General features: G+C 40.2%; 1 protein-coding gene across 1 annotated transcript in view; it reads left to right on the top strand.

Annotated features, from left to right (window-relative positions):
* Positions 1-12,066, top strand: part of PMS1 (PMS1 homolog 1, mismatch repair system component) — a 2,357,833-nt gene that overhangs the window by 1,165,800 nt on the left and 1,179,967 nt on the right. The window lies entirely within an intron of this gene.

The following is a 12,066-nucleotide window of genomic DNA, read 5'->3' as shown; positions in this document are numbered from 1 at the left end:
TCCTCAAATTATGGCTGAACAGTCCACCTTAGCCAGCAACCATTCTTGTAGGCATGCATGCACAAGGTATTCAAACATTTAACAATCTGGCAAATGGCATTCCTTGTCTCATACTCAGTGTAATTGCAAAAAGGTTATGATAGCCACGGTACTGACAATACTGGTATACTATAGTTATAGTGGTTAAACAAAAATATATATATTTACATCAGAGTTGGCCCTCTCCAAAAAAAAAAAAAAAAAAAAAAAAAAAATCAGCTAACTATCACATTGTGCCTTACCCCAACAAAAGTCCATCCTCCTTCATTCAAATATGATTGTATGCTGACATGCACCTACACCAGTCCTAATTTAATTCATTATAATAAAAATTTCATAATTATTTCTTTCAGTCTTGGTTAACTCATTTTTCACTGCTGTATAGTTCTAAGATCTCAGCATAAAATCCCTTATGCACTACTTGTGTTGACAGAACAAGTATTTTTAATGTTTATCTGTAATTAAACATGCTACAAAGTCATGTTACTGTTTCTAACTAGGAAAGCTCAGCAATCCAGGCATTGTTGTGTAACAGTGAATTTCCATATCAAATACACAACTAGGTTTTATCCTTGTAGTTTTGGAGGGACAATTAGAGAGTTAAGTGAGTAAGAAGACCCTGACAAAATTAACAGATCAATGGGTCCATAGACAAATTGAATTAGTATATCCACAGCAGGATTAAAGAAGTCAAGGGCCACACAGAATTGGAAGATCATAGGTCCTTGGCAGAATTAACAAAATCAGACAGCTTTTAAAGGATTAAAGGGATGAGGCAATTTTAGTAGGACTGATAAATTTGAGGGTTATTATTATTATTTGTCATTTGTTAACCAGGTTGGTCCAACTGAGCCGAAAGCCCATTTTCAGTTGAGACCTGAGGAGAAAAGCTCCAATACATTAAATACAAAAATAAACAGTAAAAGGCTGGTGACATGATATAAAGTAAAAGATGAGATATAAGTTGTTGCATAGCATGGAAAAATACAATGAAATACATAATTAAAACATAACTTAAGAGATACATTGTTATGTCGCAAGCAAGAAATACAAAACTGAAACAAAAATGTTTACATAGATTGTAATAGAGAATGAAACATTAAATTGAAGTGCAGGTTGATATATTAAATGTTTGAGTGATACAGAGATACCCCATAGCTGAGAATTCACATGAGTTAGTTATAAAAAAAAAAAAAAAAAATAGGAATTTTCTTAGAAGTGAAGGGGGTGGGGGTCCTAGCAGGGGCAAATCCGAGAATTGGATAGGATTTTTTTTAGCTTTTTTTTGAATTGGCTTATGTGCATTTCTTACATTAAAATGAGTTTGTTCCAGGCTTGAGATACACAGTGTCTGTATAAATGTTTGTCAATGGATTTATTGGGCTCGTAAATATCTACAAGGTGTTGGTCAGAGCTTCGGACTGAATGATTTGGAATGTAATAGTTCACTACAGAAGAGAAGAGAGTGAGGGGCAGGCAGTTGGTTTGTTGAGTATGGAGTGTGCTGTGTAGTTTCGTTAGTGCTAGGCAGTGGTGAGAGGTGTAAGGTTGATTTGTGGCAAATCTTGCAATTTTGTTATAAGTTTGTTTGAGTTTAGTAATAAATATGGATTGTAAGTTTGTTAGGATTAGAGAGGTGTAGAGTAGGCTGGGTAGGAAGAATGCCTGAGCCAGCGAAAGTTTAGAGTCTAAAGTAAGGAATTTTTTGTTCCTTAAAGTACACCCAATTGTTTGGTGATTTTTTTTTTTTTTTGATGCACTCTTGAAAATAAAGGTCAGATTTTAATTGATTGTCAGTTATTTTACCAGGGAGCTTTGTATGGGATTCTACTTTAATGACTGTTTTTAGTAAATGATGAAATAGTAAAGATGGATGTGTGATGAGAGAAAGATTTGGGAAGGAAGGGAAAAAGTTTGGTTTTATTTGGATTTAAGAAGAGCTGGTTATCCGTGACCCATCTTTTCAACAGAAAGGAATGAGTTTTGGGTAAGTATGTGAAGTAAGTGATATTGTCAGAGCAGGGGATAAAGAGTAGAGTTATCTGCATATTGAATAAGAGAGAAGTGGCTGCAGGATGTGTGTACATTGTTAATAAAAACATTGAATAGTATTGGTTCAAGAATGGAACCCTGAGAAATTTCTGGTTGGATGGGTAGAAAGGAGGAGCAGGAGGTGTGCCATCTAACTGACTGTAGCCTGTTGGTAAGGTAGCTGGAGGACCATTTAAGAGTGGAAGATGAGAGACTGTGATCAGATAGTTTACTTAGAAGCTTAGATTATGATACTGTGTTATAGGCTTTTGAGAGGTCTAGGAACAGGCCATAGACAAGTTGGTTGTTGGTTGTCTCTAGGCTTCAGCAACAGTATGAGTAAAAGATATAAGGGCAGTAGTAGTGCTGTGGTTTGGTTGAAAGACATACTAGGTAGTTGTCAGAAGGTTTTCTTGGATTAGAATGTTGAGAAGCTGAGTGTGTATACATTTTTTGAGTATTTTTGAAAGTGGGGAAATAATAGCTATGGGTCTGTAATTGAAAGGGTCAGTGGAGTTCCCTTCTTTGGACTATGGATTCTTGGATTGATTTACTTATTAGTATAGAAATTGGATAGACTATTGGGTCTGTGTCAGTCTTTAGAAAGAGCAGTGGTAAATTATTGGCAGAGGGAGAACATGATTTTAGTTAATGGAGGGGTGATTTTATGTAGGTGGTGGAGACTGGTTTAAGTGAAAAGAGGGTTTTGTTGGTATACTGAAGCGTTGGGGCAGGGGGATAGGTGTTATGGTCTAGTTTGCATTTGGAGTCGATAAAGTGGCAGCTGAGAAGGGTGGTGGTTTCTTGTGCTGTGTTGTTTGAGTAGGTGGTTGGGGTGATAGGACTTCCTGGGTGAAGAATGCTGTTGATGGTACTCCAGAAGTTTGGGGGATTTGAGTAGTGGTTTGGGTGTTATTGTGATTTTTTTCTTGTCATTGTTAATTTAGTTTTTTTTGGTGTGGATTCTGAGTTCCTTGTAGTTTTAAAGGTGTACAGGGGACTTGGTTTTTAGCCAGGATTTCCAAGCATTATTTCTTTTATGCATAAGGGAGCGAGTGTCTTTTGAAAGCCATGGGGCATAGTTTGATTTTATCCTAATTTTCCTTAGGGGTTCTACAGAGTTGAGAATATCTAGAAGGATGTGGTTGAAATTTAGTAGTGTCACTGAGGGGAAGGTGGCAGAGCCAGGACCAGTTGATAGATGAGAGTCTTTTATTAAATTTAACAGAATTAAAACTGGAGAGTTTGTGGCAGTCTTCACTTGTCTGTGACAAATAAAGGCTTGCTGCTTTGGAACTCTACCTGGGTTTCATGAGTTTGGAAATTATTGTGACTGAGCTCATCAACAAAGTTTTAAGACCACTAGTTTCTTTGTTTTTTTAGTTTTTTTTCCTTTTTCCTCAACACTTGTGGTGGTGAGGTTGGAACTAGACATATTCCTGTGTTTGCTCCTTTCTTTTAAGTCTTTTGTATAAGTGAGACCTGTACAGTTGGAAGAGAGTGTCTCTGGATGTGGGTGTGCAGATGTTCACTTACGCTATCGGGTAGATTACAGGGATTGTGATAGAGATTAAGATCAGTTGTAAGGATCCAGTCAGGGATAGAGCTGGTATTTGAGTTTTTATTCATATGTGTGGGGATTGTAATAAGTTAATTAAAGCCGTGAAGATTTATGTTGAGGTTAGGTGAGTTTCTGCTGAGTATTTTCCAGTCAATATCTACATCACCGAGGATGACTGTTTCATAGTGACTATTGTGTGAAATCCAAGATAGTACTGTATGTGTTCAAGGATGGGGAAGTTTATACCTGTTCAGATATGAATGGAAGCAATAGCAATTTTTTTGTAGTTTAAATGATAGCTTTATATTAACAGTTCTGCAGGTTGGAAGTTTGGGTGAGGTTAAGTTCCGAAAGGAGGATAACACCACCCCCCTTTTTTTATGCTGTCCAGCCAGAAGATGTTATATCCAGGAAGTAGGATTTAATTTTTTGAGGTATGGGGTTTTAGCCAGGTCTCAGATAAGGTTAAGGTATGTGGAGTGCTGTGGGCTATCCATGAATGGAGTTCAGTGGTTTTGTTGAGTATGCTTTGAATGTTCATTGAAAGGATGGTTAAGTTTTTGGGTGTTGAAGAGGGCAGGAGGGGAGGATGAGGTAAGGAGGTGGGGGGAACAGATAAGGGTGGAGGGTTGTTGGGACTGGGCAGAGAGGTGGAAGGAACAGTGTTGGGGTGAATGTCTACAGCTAGCAGAAGAATTTTTGCAAATAGAGTAAGTTGAAGAGAGTAAGGATAATAGCTGTAGAATTTTAGCTTATGTTTATGAGGGAGAGAGAGATTTGAGATAGTATTCTGATTTTGAGGAGATGTGTGCAGGAGAAGTTATAGAAAGAGGGAGAGATTGAATATGATAGGATAGCATTGTTGTTGTAAAGGGTAAGGGTAAGTGTAGGTGATGGTTTTAAGTATGATAATTTAGTGTGATATGTAGTTAAGGAGAGAATGCGAATTAATGGGATAGTTAAGTAAATGAAAAGCATGATATTGAATGATATGACTATGGGAGTAGAGGAGCTAAAAAGAGAGGGCTGATGGTAAGGTGAGAATAATGATTAGTAATGGAATCATTTAAGGTGGATAGGGATGCAGGAGTAAGAATTTAGAGTGCTGAGGGTAGCAGACAGTTGCAGATGAGAGGATTGGTGTGGGAGGAGTAGAGGATAAAGTGTATGTGTTAAGGGAGTGGTTTGGTAAGCTCAGCAGGTTGGGGGTGTGGATTGGTTAACAGGGTGTCGAAGCTTATTGGTTGTTAGGTAGACGGGAAGAGTTAAGAGATGTATGTTAAGGTGTAGCGGCGGTGGGTGGGAAATAGGGGTAGGGTAGGCTAAGAGCAGCAAGGGTGAATGGAGTGAGCCTCAACCAGATCACAGCTAACTACCAAAAACTATCTCTGAAACTGTAAGTAAAGTCTGTGAAGCAATATTTTAATAGCAAGAAGTAATACTTCTGCAAAATAAATGTAATCAAAGTTTGTGAAGGAGATGATTAAAGGGAAGGAAAGCAAGATGGACTGTAATACAGAAAGAGTTCACTAGTAAGTACAGAGCAAATACCAGTAAAGAGAGTGGGTAAAAGGTAAGGAATTAAGGGGCGAAAGGTACAATTAAGTAGAGCAGGGGGAAACAGGAGGGGGTGAGAGCAATGGAAGGAGTCGGTGATGTGCCGGCAGCCTAACAATAACAGATAAATTGCACGGGAATGTCTAAATGGTTGACATACATTAACTGACTATTGTGGCTTGGCAGAACCGTAGTGGATATTTGTGTTTGAGGTTAAAGGTGCAAAGCTGCTAGGAAGTGAGCAGGAGTTCTTATCTGGTTTTGTTTATTTGTTTTTCTTGACCAGGGCTTACAACCAAAGGGGGGGGGGGAAAGGAAGAAAAGTGGTGAATTAGTTGAGTCAATAGACCAATAACTATTAGACTAAATAGATGTAGAGTTAGACACAGAAATAAATATATAGGTTAGTGAATAGACCAGATATGACTGAGAAGGAAAGGAGGGCTGTAAGTAGTCAGTGGTTAGTGAATAGACCAGAAATGACTGATAAGGAAAGGAGAGCTGTAAGATTGGTGGGGTAGCTAGAATTATCTTAGGAACAGAGTGAGAATGTTAAGCAGCAAATACAGGCATAATATTAAACTTCATTCATAACAGCACTTGTAACAGCAGACATTCAAATCCAGTGTAATTGTTAAAGAGAATGCAATACTACAGGTACACCTTATCAAGTTAGAAATAGTAAATACAGAGATGACCTGCACCTATGTACACAATACATATCTATTAACAGGATTACTAAAATAACAGGTATGCAAAACAAACGTGAAATGTAGCCTTGCTTACTAAGCTGAGAAATGTCAGCAAAGAACCAAACATAAACTATTATACAAGGCAGAAGTAAACAGACACGTGTGTGCAGCACACGCAGTCAAAATATGAGACAACTATTAAAAATCACAACTCACTCCTGTAGTGAAACGTTGCAGTCAGAACTGTTACATTTACCTGCCAGTCAATGAGTAACTGTAGTGATATGAAAGACACCAATGAACAAGCAAAATATCACAATATTGCACATTAACCTGGTCGCTTGAGTAAACAGTCGGTGTACAGGTAAAAGTCACTGCAGTGCGGCTAATATGCTAAACTGCATACAGTGGAGTGAAATTGTACGAGTAAGCTAAATATTTTTCCCATGAAGCACAGAAAAAAATACCTTAATCAATACCTTAATCAAAACAATTTGGGTTGACAGTCAGTAAGCTCTTAACAGTATTAGTAAAATCCAAGGATTACTAGAATGAAGTGAAGCAGTGAGCCCCAGCAAAACTGAGAGTCATGTATGCCAGCAAAATTATTTCAGGGGATCCACTGCCAGAATTAAGTCAGCAGCTCTTAGCAGAATTAGAATAATCAAGAGGCCTGTCATAGTAAAATGTATCTGGTGGCCCCAGCATGAATAATTGTCAGTAATTAGACAATAAAAATTAATCGGCCTAGGGTGCCAGTATGAATTACATTAATGTGAATATTGCTTCAGGTGAACGAAGCATAATCTGTGACAACATTCACACAGTAGCATCACACTTTGCTACCTGAAAACCTTGACTTAATGTAATCACTTCCAAGGTTGCTGCACCTCGAGGAAAATGTATTTATTTTATTTTTATTTTAATTTGTTAACCAAATTAGATCTGTGGTCATAAATTGCCAGTTTTAGTCTTCGTCCAGGAAAACATCAACATTTGACAATTACAGAGATATATTTCAAGAAGTAATGATGGGATTGCAAGAGGTAAAGTATATATAATTATACAATTGTAGAGAAATCTGCAGGATTTTTATATGTTAAAATTTTGTTGCAAACTTGATCAAAATGATTTTTTACAATAAGGTGCATCAAGGAAAGTGTTTTTATTAATGTTCATGGTTACCTTTACCCCTGGGAATGTGGTGGCATATTTAACTCCACACATGTGGGATGGTATACATTGTACAATGTCTGCCCTCCATTTTATGTGGGCAAGAAGGAGAGGAAACTTAGCAAAATAATTTATGTATAGCCAAAGAGCATTACAAATGCAGACAAGACAAATGCACTTTACATTCTTATGGATGTAAACATTTATTAAAAATATATTTTTATTCTTGAGAAATTTGAAAAATCTCCAGGGGATGGGGGTGAATTGCTTTTAAGTGATTTGAGATGGCAGATTAAGTTACGGGCTGATTTAGCTCCTGGTCTTAATGAGTATACTTCTGTTTTGCCTGTTTTAAAAGAAGAGAAATATAGGTTGAATTAGTAGCAAACCATGTTTTATGCTTGTATATTTAAATGTGCAATTTCCTGTTGTCATTCTGATAAAGTTCATAAGGAACAAAAGCACTCAAAACTGAAAGACTACTTTATCCTGAGGCAGTGTTCTTTTTGTTTATGTTGGTTTGCATTTGGAACACTTGGCTTTTACTCATGTTTTTGTGTTTTTTTTTTTTTTACAATAAATTAGTGACAGCAATCTAAAAGATGTGACTGGGAGAACACTAAATGTTTTATTATACCCGTTCACCACTTTAAACTTGATCTTTACAGGGTAAACAGGGCAAAGATGCTAGGTGGTATTTTCAGGTTAAAAAAAGTTAAGTCCTTTGGCTATAAAGCACTTAGTAATGATTCAGTATGTACCTTGGAAGACCCTAATTTCCTGTCATGTGAACAGAGTTACTGTGTTGCCAGCAGCTGATCACTAAGGGGGTATCTTCCAGATTCAAAAAGGTTATTGTCCCATTATATTCAGCATTGATTAGGCCAATCATTGAATACAATGCTGACATTTGTATTTGATATGTCTAGTTAGGTACAGCCAGGGTTTCTTGTATCACCACAGATCATTTAATTCCCCAAATTCAAGAACAAGGGATCTAAATATTTACCAGCAGATAAGTAAGACAAACTGGAGAGATAGGTTCATTAGACAGAGCCACCCCCACCTCCGGAGTAGACAACTACTGCAAATTTATCAGTGTGATACATTATCTTCTTTCAGGAACTGGACAGTTGGATAGGTATTCAGTAATTCATCCCTGGCTTTACTGGTCTGTCCGTCTTTGACAAAGGAGGCTCAGTCTGAGGGTGGGTACTGGCAAAGGCATAAATCGTCACAAAAATCAATTATGTTATATTTCCTACTATTACTATGATTTTTTGTAGTAGCTCCACACTAAAGCCATTATCTGAGTGAAAGCACTGAAGCTGGAATCTCTTCAAGGGAATTTGTTTCCACAACAGAGAATGAGTTAAAGTTTTTTGAAAGTGAAGCTTGAATTATTCAGAAAAAAAAATAATTTTCCTTAAGTACAAAGCAGAGTCTAAGCATTGTAATCCTTAATTCTTTTTTATAACAAAACTTTATTCTGACCAACAATAACAAATTCAGCAATTAAACAGTAAAACATTGACAGTTTTAACTATTTACAAACTTTGTAACCATTTCCCACCATTTCAGCCTGTACTGTTTTATCATAATGCAGTTGTGTCATTGGACTGTAATCTTTTCTGATGCACAGTTCTACACCTTTCCTTTTCAAATTTCCATAGTCCATTGTATACCTTAGACTTCTCCATCCTAGTCATTAATTGTCCAAATCACATACTTCATTTTTATTATATATATATATATATATATATATATATTTTTTTTTTTTTTATATACAAAATATACAATAAAAAGTCAACAAATTAAAAAGAAAGAGAAAATGAAATAGTTTGACTGGTTTAATTTTTTTGCAGGGTACTTACTTCCTCATAGCAGAGAGATTCAACAATGTGATAGTGTTCAATCTCGCCGTTTGTTCTTACACATGGGTTCGAAGCCGATCCTCGGCTCCGTGTCGGCCGCTTGCAAGCTCTGCATCGAGAAGAAGCTCGAGACAATCTAATACCCACAATCCCCCTCTGCCTTTACCTCAGATCTAGTTTGCCGCTGCTGCGTTCGCATCGCTGGGAGCTAGCTCGAGCATCTTGAGATAAGATATAACTTATTTTTGTTATATTTTATTGGAAAATTTGTTCTAATAGTAATTTTTGATATACTGAGTGTATGTGTGTATGAGTAGGTTGAATTCTCGGTACCGTTAAGTTTATTAATTGGTTAGAGTTTTTCGGGGCCTACCAACCCTACTTAAATTTGACAACCGGACTTGACATTTAAATCGGATTTGACTTTTTTTCACCGGATTTGACTCTTATACTGGACTTGACTCTTATCTTACTTGTAAAATGCCTGATAAAGTGAAATCAGGTTTTAAGCGTTGTCAGTGTGGCCAAAAAATGTCAGTGACTGACAACCATAGTTCCTGTGTCTACTGCCTTAGCCCTCTCCACTTACAAGAGGACTGTTCAATCTGTCACTCTTTTAGTGGGAGGGTCATGACAGATAGGCGCAGGAAACTCATGGACAGAGGATTATTAAAACCTTCCTTTCAGGAGGCTCTGGATGCTTCTGACCAGGCATCAAAATCCTCGAAAGAATCGAAGACGTCGGAGCCCAAGTCATCGGCTCCGAGCTCTTCGAGTAAAGTTAGATCACCGGTTCCACAGACTTCGGGGCCGAGTGTTCAACTGGTGTCGGTTCCTTCGACCCGTTCTTCTTCCAAACTCTCCGATGTCGATGTGGATCGTGTGGTGCAGAAGTTATTGGAGCATTCGGCCCTGTCCAAACTTATTTCAGTTTCCACCCAGTTGGTGTCGAAACTTGAAGGCCTCCCATTGTCTCCATCCATTCCTCCTCCGAGACCTGTCCAGTCTTTGGAGCCGGAAGAGGTTGATCTTCTGATTGTGGAGCCCTCGGGTCCAGAACCGTCCTTTTCTCGGTCTGTTCCTCTCACCTCGACTCCGTCGGACCCGGTACCGGAGTCGACGATCTGTCCTTGGTTCCGGGGCCGAGAGTCGAACCGATGTTTCGGTTCCGACTCTTCCCCTCGGGGCCTCGGCGCGGATCGATTCGGCTCCGTCCTCGGGGTCGATGCCTTCGGTGCCTGTTTCGGGGATTCTTCCCATTTCTTCGGAACCGGGAGATTCTTCGATTCAGGACCCGGGGGCGTTTGACCTAATGAGGAAGGTGTTGTCTACCCAGACAACCACATCAGTGGAAGCAACCTCTCCTCCCCATAAAGGGCCGTTATCCTCCTCTGCACCCACGGCCACATCCAAGCGTCGAGCACCAGTGTCTCAGCCACCCCTGGAGGGTGCCCCCTCTTCCTCGGAGGCTTCTTTGGATGCTCCCCACGAAGAAGTCCCTAGGAAAAGATTGTGTAAGAGGAGACACTTGGATTCTCCACAAGAATCCTTGACATCCGATACTGACTTAGATGAGTCAGAAGGGTCCCCTAAGTCACCTTCAGAAGATGTCTCTTTTTCTGACATATTGGAGATCCTGAAACAGAGAGGTGACTGGCACTCCCTTCCCCCTTCTGAGGATGAGTCAGTTTTGCTGAAGGCATTCGGTGCTCGCCCTTCTTCCTCCTGGGTCACTCCGCCCTTCGACGAATTAATGGAACTTATTGCTCGAAGGGCGTGGGAGGCTCCTGACACAGTGGAACCAGTCCCAAGGAAACCCAATAAGTATATCACTGCACCTCAGGACAAGACCTACTTAACAAAAGGAGTTCCAGTGACGCTATGGTGGTGGCAGCGGCCACGAAAAAGGAGATGTCGGAATCTTCCTCATCTGTCCATCCCCCTAATAAAGATTCTAGGACTATGGACAGGTACGGGAAGCGCATTTTTAGTTCAGCGGCTTTTTCTATGCGATCCCTGAACTATTTGACCCATTTTACACGACTACAGAGGGATCTAGTCAAAGAGTTGGGAGATACCCTCCAGGGTACTACAGATGCTGCTGTCTCAGAGAAAGTGACAGCGCAACTTAATACCCTTACATCCATTGTGAACTCGTCCATGAGGCTGATTTCTTACGCAGCCGAAGGTTCGGGTAGGGCAGCAGCTTCAGCGATTGCTCTTCGCAGACCATCCTGGATGCGCTTATGTTCATTTGCGGAAGCCTTCAAGTCTTCCTTTACTAACGCCCCATTTGACGGTGCCACTCTCTTTGGCCCCAAAGTAAAGGAGACCCTTACCGGTGTGAACAGGAGGGAAAGACTCTGTCTGCTGTCGGAGTCCGTTTTCCACCCCAACCAGACCGTACCCCAAAGGGCAACGTGGTGGAAAAATGTGGTTTCAAAACCCCAAGGATCTTTCCCAGGCACACAGGGTGATGCCCTTCTAGAGGCAGAGGAGGGGCAGAGGTGGAAGACGCCGCCCTGGCGGCAGAGGGGTCCGCAGCATCAAGGTGACAGGGATACACTCCTGGTAAACCTTTCCAGCACTCCTGAGAGGAGGCCCGACTGTCCTGCTCTGGAGGCAGTCGGGGTCGCTAGCTTTATACCCTCAGGCCTGGCAAAACATAACTACAGACAAGTGGGTAAAAAGCGTGGTTACCAGAGGTTACAACATACCCTTTCTATCCCATCCCATTCCAAAGAAAAGACTCCCAGATGTACCGCCCCATCTGCGAGAGCCAGCAGCTATAGAAATTTCAAAGCTGCTAGAAAAAAGAGTCATCCAACCAGTCCCAGCGGACCAGCAAGGATTCGGGACTTACTCAAGGTTCTTTTTAGTTCCAAAGAAAACAGGGGACTGGAGGCCCATTCTGGACCTAAGTGACCTCAATACCTTCGTCAAGAAAGAAAAGTTCCGAATGGTCACGCTTCAATCGATCCTTTCATTTTTACAGAAGGACGACTGGATGTGCTCAATAGATCTGAAGGATGCGTACTACCACATCAAAATGGCCAGGGCATCCAGAGATCATTTGCGCTTCCGGCTGGGGGCCAGTCACTTTCAATTTCGAGCCCTGCCCTTTGGTCTGACCTCAGCC

This window comes from Protopterus annectens, chromosome 6.part0 (genome assembly GCF_019279795.1).
Source record: "Protopterus annectens isolate FY-2018-M chromosome 6.part0, PAN1.0, whole genome shotgun sequence".
Classification (NCBI taxonomy): Eukaryota; Metazoa; Chordata; order Ceratodontiformes; family Protopteridae; genus Protopterus; species Protopterus annectens.
Note: the sequence above shows the minus strand (reverse complement) of the source record. Positions and strands in the feature narration are given on the sequence as shown.